The 11,756-nt window shown below is 33.0% G+C and overlaps 1 long non-coding RNA gene across 1 annotated transcript; it reads right to left on the minus strand.

Annotated features, from left to right (window-relative positions):
- Positions 1-735: 735 nt before the first annotated feature.
- LOC128200135 (uncharacterized) lies at positions 736-6,274 on the minus strand. The gene is made up of 4 exons (XR_008252547.1): positions 5,406-6,274; positions 2,738-2,833; positions 1,578-1,734; positions 736-918 (listed from the first exon to the last, which is right to left on the minus strand). It is a non-coding gene; the product is annotated as an uncharacterized LOC128200135 (long non-coding RNA).
- Between the last annotated feature and the right edge of the window lie 5,482 nt (positions 6,275-11,756).

An 11,756-nucleotide genomic window follows, 5' to 3' on the forward strand; every position in this document is an offset into this window, starting at 1 on the left:
CATCTAGTGATCTGTCTAGTTCTAGAGTAATAGGTAAATGTGGTTTTTTCCTCTAATAATCTGTCCAGTTCTCATCTAATGATCTATCCTATTGTAGAGAAAGGGGTAAATGTGGTGTTTTTCTCTAGTGATCTGCCCAGTTCTCATCTAATGTTCTGTCCTTTTCTAGAGTAAGAGGTAAATGTGGTGTTTTGCTCTAGTGATCTACCCAATTCTCATCTAGTGATCTGTCCTATTCTAGAGCATGGGGTAAATGTGGTGTTTTCTCTAGTAAACTGCCTAATTCTTATCTAATGATCTTTTCGATTCTAGAGTACAGGGTAAATATGGAGTTCTCGTCTAGTGATCTGTCCGGTTCTAGAGTAAGGAGTAAATATGGTGTTAAGTTCTAGTGTCTGTCCGGTTATAGAGTAAGGGGTGTGTGTGGTGTTATTCTCTAATAATCTGTCTGGTTCTAGAGTAGGGGTTAAATGTAGTGTTTTTCTCTAGTGATCTGTACAGTTATAGAGTAAATAATGAACGTAAAAGACGCTCTGATGTAAAAGGAGATCTTTTGAATCGAAATATTTGGTATTCCAGTGTGTCTGCCTACCACAATGGGAGACAAACATAACGGATGTGTACGTATTCATCAATTCTCCTAACAAACACTTCCCAACAACTAAAACCGTCTATCTCAAGAAAGAACAATTAAAATAAATTATTTTACTTCGTAAATATTTTACTTACTTTAATATTATTATGAAGATAAATAATTAGTGAATGCCAATTGTAATATTACAATTATATATGTGGTAAACAAACTGAGCAATTGTAGTGTTGACCCAGCGTCCATAATGAACATACAGCAGACGTTAACTTTTTGAAAAACCGACTTGTTTATTCGTTGTACATTTTTAAACAACCTTCTTTCTTCTTCTGTGGAATAAAAAAGGAAAATATATTTATTAATAATTTAAAGACAAAGGTCTTTAACTAGTGTGTGTAGCCAATGATGATTTATGGTACCGAAATATGATCTTACACGTTGACCGTATGTGAAAGCTTTAAGTTACTCAGCGAGCTATAGAGAGGAATATTTTCGAAGTTTCTTTGCGTGACAGATTCCGAAATGAGCATATCCGTAAAAGAACCAAATTCACCAATATAGTCTGAAGGATAAGCAAGCTGAAATGGTAATGGGCTAATCAAATAGCTAGAAAGAACGATAACCGACGGGGAACAAAGGTTCTTGAGTGGTAAACACAGTGTAGGATGAGACCCTACTGGATGGAATGACGACCTCTAATACACTGCAGAGAGTCAGTAGGTTCCACTGGCTCATGACTTTTCTACGGCAGTCTATGGGGAGGTCTATGTTAATCAGACTAGAAACACAGAGAAACATTTGGTTTAGTTATTTTTTTTTAATAGGTGACAATGAAAAGTATTATTCCTCTGTACCCTGTAAATTCACTGGCATATCTCATCCTTCAAACTGAAACACAGCCATGCAAACACAACTGCTTTACGATGGGAACACGAATTTTTATACATACATTAAAAGTTCGCCAATATCAAATTGAGTATTTAATTACCTGAGTTTCCTGTAGTCATCAAGAGAGTGACGCTGAGTACTTGAGCATCGTTTACTGCCGAGTAGAATTTTTCGCATTCGGCACAAAAAATTACTATAAGTAAATAGTCTTTCAAAATCCAAATGCAAATCATTATTGATACCATCAAGTCCATAGCCTGAAAAAAATATTTTTACTAGTAACTAATATTGTATTACCGTGTTACCTAACACCCGCCTGCCGGGGGGAAAGGGATTACTAGTAATGCAGATTGCCAATCTCATTGCTAACAATATACCCTAACAGGTCGACTTCCCTGTGGCACCTTCTGGAATCCATCGTGCTGAATTCCAGATGTATTCTTTACGATGGGCTAATTGATTTTCATTCTCATCTATCATCTGGTGCCTCGCCAGCGTATACCGTTACACAGGTTATACAGGCGGAGTTACCATTCCATCATTATCCATAAAATAACTATAATTTACCCTTAGTTTACATAGATAGTGTCTCCACACAAATGCTTCGAAAAAAGCTGATCAATTTTTTCAAACAATTTTGCGTGACAAATAGAGACTAAAAGATTATATAAATTCTGTCATTAGCTTATTTTCAAATAACTTCATAAAGAGCATGTTTGTAAATATTTTATTTTTTATATGTTAGTTACCACAGGACACTGACATTTATAACCGATTTGGACAAATTAAACCCTTTGCACTCCAACCTCAACACATAGAGGATACCAATAATACATTAACTTATCAATAACTTATTATAATGTAAACATAATAAACATATGATAAACAGTGTAAATATTAATTAAACACAGAGAATTTTGCTTACCTAAGTGTTAAGGGCGCCGAGTCAGTAAAACAACCGCGTCGCCGTAACCGCGACAATGGGTTTAATGTTAGAATTTTAATGTCGCAAATACGTCGACAACGTACAGCAATAGTTAACTTTATCTAAAAGACTTTCCGATTGACATCATAGAACTTTTATCAAAATCGGTTAAGTAGTTTAGTTTTTAAATAAAAATAGTGCAACGATTGAAGTCTGCTTCTCTTTTTAACAAAATCTATTACAATAAGTTTGTAATATTTATTCATTTTATTGAAATTTATACAAAAAAATTACTTAATATTACAGCTAAAACTTAATAAAATAAAAATACTTACATATTCCTTATCTTCCATTATTTTCTTAAATGTAATTACATGATAATTCATATATATAAGTTCGTGAAATAAAAAAATGAATATATTAAATATTGTCTGAAATCAATAAACGTAACTTGGCATTATTTTCATATTTTAATAAATTTATTTATCAACGGTTATTGTTTATGCATTTATCTATATTCTACATACACACACATACATCTGTGAGCCCTGTCTCCCATTAGGGTAGGCAGATATAATATAACACACAAGTCTTTCTATTCAACGCATGCTAATTAAGAGTATCTTTAACTTGGCCCTTCTTCAGCACATCGCTTATTTAGTCGAAGTACGTCCCTCTAAGTTGGCCCCCACCAACATCTCTCTTCATTCGTCTGCAGTAAATCTCTTTCGTAATTATTCTTTCATACGTTCTCTCCAAATGATCAAACCAGCTCAATATTATTTAAAAATTTATGTAAATGAAGTGTATTCTCCCCTTTAATTAATAATTTGCACACCGACATAGATACATATGTATACGGGAAATGTAAACCCCTTTTATCTATAACTACCTACATTCTAGCAAAATAAATTCATTTCATTTCATTCATTTCACATCCATTCCATAGCACTTTGCTTCTTCGTTTCTCATTCTGTTGCTTTATATCAATATTAATTTCCCCATAATACTAAAGAGGATTAGAGCTATGAGCCCTTAACACATTTTATTATATTAACCTATTAGTCCAGTTCTAAAACCACAACTACTACATCTATTTAAAATTATAATATTAATATTAGTACTGTAAACTTAAGAAACTACAGTTATATTTTTACGAATAAATGTCGTTTCATTTCATTTCTCTTCCCGTGAGTAATAGAAATGGAAATTTCTAGGAATTGGAATTCTCCAGAGATTTTTTTCTTCTGTAGTCTGTATTTTCTAATACTACTGAAAGGAATATTAGCAATAGGGCTGTCAGTCTCCATTGTTAACAACATTTCTCATTTACACGCAGTCCACCCTAGAATTCGCGACGTTTGATCAATAGACCTGACTTTATTTTTATCGTTTCACCCTCCACTGGGAAGCTGGTATTATACACGGTTAACATAAGCGGGTACACTTTCCATCTCCATCCATTTAAAAAAAATCTATTATTTTCAATTGATTTAAAAAAGAAGGCATTTTTCACAATTTTCCCTTAATTTTTTTATTATCCTCGAAATTTTGAAGAAGTTAAATTATTGGAGAATTTTTTGAAGAAAAGTGAAAGGAGCTTGGACAAATATAAATTATTTTTTTGGACTTGTGGATAATAGTTTCAGTACCTCAATAGACGTGTACAATAAAATATATAAATGAAGGTAATAAAACAGCATAAGAGATGAAGAGAATAAAAGAAGCTAAAAGTAGAAATGGAATGACCTCTTTTGTGGGAAATGACAAAACGTAGATAAAAATAACACAAGTTAGTAATAGCGTTTCTTACGCTATTACTAACTTCCTATCCAAGAGATTGTATCAATTTGGAAAAAAAATTATGTCTAAGTAAAAATTTAAATTTGCATCTAGCAACCCTATCAGTAACAGTCAACATTAATGGCTATAATAATAATATACTCCATATAATAATAATACTCCATTGTGCTTACCATTACACTAAATATTTTATCATGTGCACCATATGCTTCTATTATTTCTTCGTAAATGGTTAACAGGTTTTTCCAATTGGGTGATCTATCCACATGCATTATGTTATGGCACCTTATTTCCGTGAGCCACAAATTCAATACTTGAGTTATCACATTCATATATCTACTTGCACAAATAGTGCTCGTATTGAAAATTATTAACACTGCATAAGTGGCGGCATCCAATTTGTTCATAATTTTATAAACGCACAAAGTAATAATGTAATAAAGGTAAAAACCAATTATTCCTATTATGCATACCCAATTCCAAAAGGCTATCCTTCTTAACTTTCCCCTATTATGATCAAGACTTCTGATAAAGTGTTGCAATTTGAGAATTAAATGCACCGTGTTGGATGTTTGGGAGATGTTAATAGCCAAATTCATAAGAAAACCAAATATACACGTGATTATATCAAAATAATACATTATCACTTGAATAGTATCAGTGTAATCGACATTACAGTACAAATTAGCGACATAAAGAGATATAGCTATGAGAGTGCTACAGAATGACGTGAAATTCGAAAGATTTCCTTTGGGTGTTATAAAATTATAACAAATATAATATTTGGATAGAAGAAAGAAGTTATCTATAAGACTTAATGGAAATAACATCGCTTGAAAGTCTTTGTCCAAATCATTATTCAATAATATTTCAGTACGAGACCTAGAGTAGCTCACAATCATTTTGTCCAGAGTCTAGACTAAGTGTAGAATTAGGAACAAAATTATAAGAACTGCTGAAAGCTCTTAAAGTAATCGGTTGATAAGCCTTAAATGTTTTAATAATCACATTGATGTATTCAAGAATGTTAAATCGAACACCCAATTATTGTTATGGGGAAATGTCAAAAACATTATTTAAGAATAGGTAGTGCTTGTTTCTATCCTTAATATAACTCGAGAGATAAAGAGAGCACCTCTATATATTGAAATGTCAAGTTAATGACAGCTATTACATCAGCCGTTAACTGTATCTACGTACCTAGCTTGGAGGGTTTTGCCAGTGGTTGCTATGTTGAGTTTTGCCGGTAGTTGGATCGGCATCCGCAGTTAAGCTTTGATGATGCTTGAGGAAGGCTGTTGGCTGTCTCGGCCATTAAGTTCCCTAATCGCCTCTTACAACACTTACAGGAGAAAAAAGGGTGACCTATTCCAAGTCGGAACCAAACGACATTATGATTAGATGGTGAGAGTCGACACTCTGTCACTCGCCTATCGCGGGCTTGGAGTGCCATCCGCACTCGCCGTACACGTGCCCGGTGAAGCTGTCAAGGCCATCTGCGACATTAAAAAAGTAATAACTCCTTATTTATAGTACAAAGTGAATATAAACACACTGCAGTACTATGACTAATGACTGATAATTATAATAATAAATGTTATAAATAATGAAAATGATAATAATGACTTAGAAGAATTTTTTTATAATAATAATGATGAGGATACAACAGTTTCAACGGTGATAGCTTTGACAAATTAATTTGAAATACTAATTATTCTTGCTAGGTTGGGTTTTTTTTTTCTTCTTTTTAATCCAAGCTACTTTTCTTATGGTATGGTATACCAAAGCAGCTGTTACCTGTCCACTGCTAGACATGTAGTAGATGTCCTGTACTGCCACTAGTGTCCTGGGTTGGCAACCGCAGTTAGGCCTTAGCGATGTTTTCAGAATTCAGTCATTTTTTCTTGTGTTATTAAAGTGGCAAACAAGCTGATGGAAATTAAAAGTGGTAACCGTCGCCTATAGACATGAACAGTACCATGGACATAACAGAGTATACTATGTCATCCGTAATACTATTTATGCATCGCCATTCCTGAGAACTAAGGTGTTATGCCTCCGTATCCTGTAATTTTACTTCCATATCTCACCCTTCAAACCAAAACATAGCCATGCAAACACAACTGCTTCACGGCAGGAACACGAATAGAACAGAGGTATTCAAGCAGAAGAATTTTGTACAAAGTCTTCTTCTGGTGATAATAATGTTGAGCAAGATTACTGGATTTTATAATAATTGGAGGTACGATGCCATATGGTCCCGGCATAGAACGAGCCACCTCTTTCTTCCTTGTAGGTGTCGTGTGAGGAAACTAAGAAAATCGAGGGATGGGCAGCAGTACCCTCTTAGAACATTACCAAAAAGCCAAATTGCGGTTGCCAACACGCCTGCCAAGCATGGCAACCACAAAACAAATCCTCCTAATTGTAAACTGCTGTAAGAAACTACCTCGTTCCTTAGGACATGGGGGAAGCTTATGTTCAGCAGTGGACTACTGATATGATGATGACGAGAGATACTAACGCCTGTTATAACAGGCTTTAGTATCTCTCGTAAATATATGACATGACAAACATTTTTTTACAATGACAGGCGTTTTTGTTATTTAAAAGAAGACAAATTCTGTTTTTATAAAAGAATTGTTTAATGAGGCGCTGACAGCCCACTTGTACTTGTTTGGTAACAATTAGTGAGGTTAAACGATGTTAATTGCGCTTATCTATTGGGTAGGTTAGCAGAACTTTTTAGGGTTTCGTTCGTAACATACGTATAAAATTTCGTGATCTGAAAAATTCTATATAAATATAAAAAAAAAGCATTTTATATCATTTTATATTCGTTATGTGGAATGTCTATGTTCATAGCTGAATCCCATAACAGGGCTTTGCCAATAGTTGCCGAGTTTGGCAGGCGGGTTGGGAACCGCAGTTAGGCTTTAATATTTTAATAGAGACGCTACTGTCCATCTCTCGATCATTAAGTTCACTTAGTCACCTCTTACTAAACTCACGGGAAAGGAAGGGGTGGCCCGTTCCACGTTGGAGCCTTTTTTGTCAACGTGTTTCTTACCTCTTAGCGCCAGGAGGAAAGGTATTATTAGTAATGCAGACTACCAGTCCCATTGCTAGAAATATATCCTGTCAGATCGACCTCCATGTGGTCCTTCTGGAAACTATCGTACTGAATCCCAAGTGTATTCATCACGATGGGCTAACTGATCTGCCTTTTCGTTCTCATCTGTCATACCTCACTGGTGCCCCGCCAGCGTAGAACACTAGCACAGGCGAGGTTACCATTCCATTATCATCTATAAAAAAAGCCTATACCCTTAGTATAAGAATATCTACTGCTCTCCTAAATTCTTATATTGAATATAAGAAACTAATGCTATTTGATAAATTATAAAACTAAAAATATGGATTTTTAAGACTGTACTTCTAATTGGTTATATAGATACAGAAATAGTATAGTATATAAAAATGTTCACGATTGAAGAACACTACAATAAGCAAAATGATAAAGTATCAGTCGGAAAGGTACAAAGTGGTCATCATCCTGCGTCAGTGATGGTTTGGTGGGGCGTGGTTTATCAAGGAGTCACAAAACTACATTTTTGTGAAAAAGAATCGAAAACTTCATCCAAAGTGTATCAAAATACAGTCTTAGATCATGTTGTGAAACCTCTCAGCAATACACTTTTTAAAAATATACCGTAAACTTTCCGACAGGACTCTGCACTTAGCCACAAGGTACAAATTACCCAAACCTGGCTAGAAACTAACGTTCCAGACTTTATAAGAGCTGAAGACTGGCTCTCATTTAGCCCAGACCTCAACCCTTTAGGTTTGAAATTATGGTCAGTTTTAGAGGACATAGCCTGCTCTAAACGACACGGTTACATTGAGTCTCATAAAAAAATCTTTGGAGCAAGCAGTGGCAAAATTTCCCTTGGAAACAGTGCGTAAATCCATTCGTAGTCAGATAGATTAAAGGTCTGTATACAAGCCAAAAGTGACTATTTAGAATACAATATTTTTTTTATTTTTTTGCTAAGACTTTAACAAATAAGTGTAAAACCAAAAAGAATATATTATTGTATTATTTTCATGTTATATTTCCCTAGTTGATTTTTACAATATCTTGGATAATCCATCATCATCATTATAAAAAAAATATTTCAGAGAATATAGTTATGGCTACTTATGACAATTCATGCAAAACTATTTATATTTCTTTTATAATTTAAAATTCTTTCATATGTATTACTAAATATTTCCTTTCATAATCAAAATATGTTATATAATAATGACTTTAATATCTCATTAAAATCTGTTAATTAGTTTGAACATATGCATCTAGAAAAACTCACATAATCGAGCGTTTATTTATTAGTACATATCAACTATATAACAACATATTTTATATCTACAAAGCTAATTATAAAACGAAAATAAGATAATTTAAAGGCCACGCTACATTAATTATTTATTAATTAAGGAAATATAACTATATATGTTCTTACACACTTACTTTTGATTTGCACAGTTAAAATTTTTTTCTTGTCAATATTTTATTGAATTGCATAACTTTAACTTCCAATCAAGTGAATGTCTAATCTTCTTGACAAACTAGAATATAATAATTAAGAAAAAAACTTTAATATTGTGCATGTCAATAAGATTAAGAGGTAATAAAAAATAATAAGCTACAGTCCTATATTTCTTCTCCTTAATATTAAAATACGTTGGACCTATAATTCTACCCTGCAGCACCTCAAATTTATTCATTCATGTATTACTTTTATACTACCAATTTTCATATAATAGTTTCATAAACCTTGTTAATAATTATTTTGTGAAGTTTCTTCGCCGTAATTGTTGATCCAAATTTCTACAGCATGGTAATGCGAACAGTATCAAAAGCTTTAATAAAATCTATCGTTATTTTATATTTATTATTTCCCGAAATGGTTACCTCTAATACTTCATTAATTAATAACTTTTTTGGTTCGACAAGAAACCAAATTGTAACATAACGAGAATATAAGATGTTATCAATGCACCCATACGCAGTGGAAAAGTTCCATCGACTGTGAACAATCCGAATGCAGACAACTTCATAAAATCATTACGTTGTGTTCGGAGTATGTTCTTCGTAAATCGCCGAGCTATTACTGAAAAAAGGTAAATCATTCATTTTTTAATGTAAAATAAATAAATATACTTAGTATATGTTTTTATTATTTTTCATTTATATCGTTGGTTTGGTACTTAAAAAAATTTTCTATTCAGTCTTTGTGGAAAGTCTTATTATATATATTCCCATATGTCACCGAAGTTATAATTTATTTTTTTATTAATATAGTATCAAAAATATGTAAGAAATGTAGTCATTCATTTATCTTAGATTAATATAATCAATTCGTTATTTATTCTCTCAATCAATTAAACAAATGTAGCTTAATTATTTTTTCCATCCTTTATAGCACTTTTGCTAATTGCAACGTTCGACTTTCATTAATTACATTCAATAATGAATATTAATTTAGTACTACATTATTTTTATTTTAAAATGAAATATACTTACAACAATTGGATTGGGATTTACGGCAGATAAGGAATTTAACCGTTGATATGCTTTGATTTAATGTTTCGAGGGATACGCAGAGAGCAATGCCTATCAATGAATGTTTTGAGAACCATAATGCGATACCAAGGATAAAATACATCAGTGACTCCGTATCTGCCTGTAATTAAAATGGACACAATTAATTACTCTCGTAATTTTTTTTTATATCACGTATGTGGCAAATAAGCATATCGTTTGTCTAATGGTAAACGGTTACTGTAGCCTATGGACGCCTGCAACACTAGAGGTGTCATGTGCTCATTGCCAACCCTGAAGAAACTTTAATATACCCTTTTTAAAAAATCCCATACTGTAGTCTCTAGGAAAAACCTCAGCAGGGAACTAATTCCACAGCCGGAGCGTTTGCGGAAGAAATTTCCTTTGAACTGTACATTACTATTTAGTTTTAAGCATGTAAAGATGAATTCCCGTTCGATGGCAAGCGATGCGTGATAAAAGGTAGCTGTGGGCATAATTTTAAACAATTGTTCAGAACACAATAAAGAAATATATATATATATTATTCCTTGTAAAAAATTAAAACAATAGCGACTTCTGCCTTCGGTAATCTCAATTCCTATTTTGATATTAATAAAACATACTTTATCTTATAATAAAGCTCAGACTAACAGTTTTAGGGGTAAAAATTACGGGTCGTATATCCAATATTATAATTCAGTCCCAAACTTATATTAAAGACATAAGTCCGAAGTCAGCCAAACTTTTGTAGAATTGATCGAGTTATTATTAGTCGTATGAATCCCAATTAGTAGGTTAAGATCGCCACCCAGAATACAGGTGATACAGGAAATGAAGGCGTAGTGACTTAAATGCATTTTAAAGGGTTTGGTTTGAGATGGCGTTGAACGGGATGTTTTGAGGGGAGAGGGGTTAATAATAGAATAAAATAGATACGTACCAATTGATTCTTGAACGAAAGTATAACAATTTGCACATACGATATAGTTTGCATAAAAGTCATCATGAAGTACATGAGAATCTACGGAGAAAAAATCAAGTCATTGTAGTTGGATACCTAATGATAAAATTATAAAAAAATAATATCTCTATATCTAAACCCTAAACTTCATATTGAAATAAATACCATTAAAAATGTGTCAAGAAAAATCTATTAGGAACACTTGAATATTTAGTTCAATAAACCATATTCTCTTTCTCTCTCTTATATTTAAATTACTTTGTCCACTAATTACCCGAGCGCTCATTTATCATCGTCTAAAAAACATTAAGAGACTAGTTTCATAATTTTATACCATTTTTTTATTGGCTTCTAAATTCCAAACAAGCTAATAATCTACATGATAAATAGTAATTAACGATAGACAAAAACCGCGTAGTTCTCGGCATAGAATCGGCCACCCCTTTTTTTTCTGTGGGTGACGTAAGAGGCAACTAAGAGACCTTAGTGTTAGAAGGATATGCAATAGGGTCCCTCCTAAAACATCACCAAAAGCCAAACTGCGGTTGCCAACCCGCCTGCGAAGCGTGGTAACTATTGACAAAACCCTCCTTGTGGGGGAGTCTATGTTCAGCGGTGGACAGTTAATGACTGGTACAACATAAATAAAAACGGTATGATAGAAGTTATAAAGAATACCATCAAGCCCAATATGTTATAACCGTATCATGTGATTTTACTGCCATACCATACTAACCTTCAAACAATACAAACAGCTGTTTGACGATAGAAACACGAATAGGACAAAGGTAAGGTAATTTTCCAAAGTTTCTCCTATTATTAGCAAATTTTATATAAAGTCTTAAAAATATTCATACTAAAACGAAACTCAATGATACCAGTCATAAAACTGAACAACTCTCACCAAAGTACAAAAATATGAAATCTTAAAAATAATTTTCGAACTATTCATACTAGCGTAACGCAATCATATTGTCGATTT

Source organism: Galleria mellonella, unplaced genomic scaffold, assembly GCF_026898425.1.
Source record: "Galleria mellonella isolate WM207_F2 unplaced genomic scaffold, CSIRO_AGI_GalMel_v1 utg109, whole genome shotgun sequence".
NCBI classification, from domain to species: domain Eukaryota; kingdom Metazoa; phylum Arthropoda; class Insecta; order Lepidoptera; family Pyralidae; genus Galleria; species Galleria mellonella.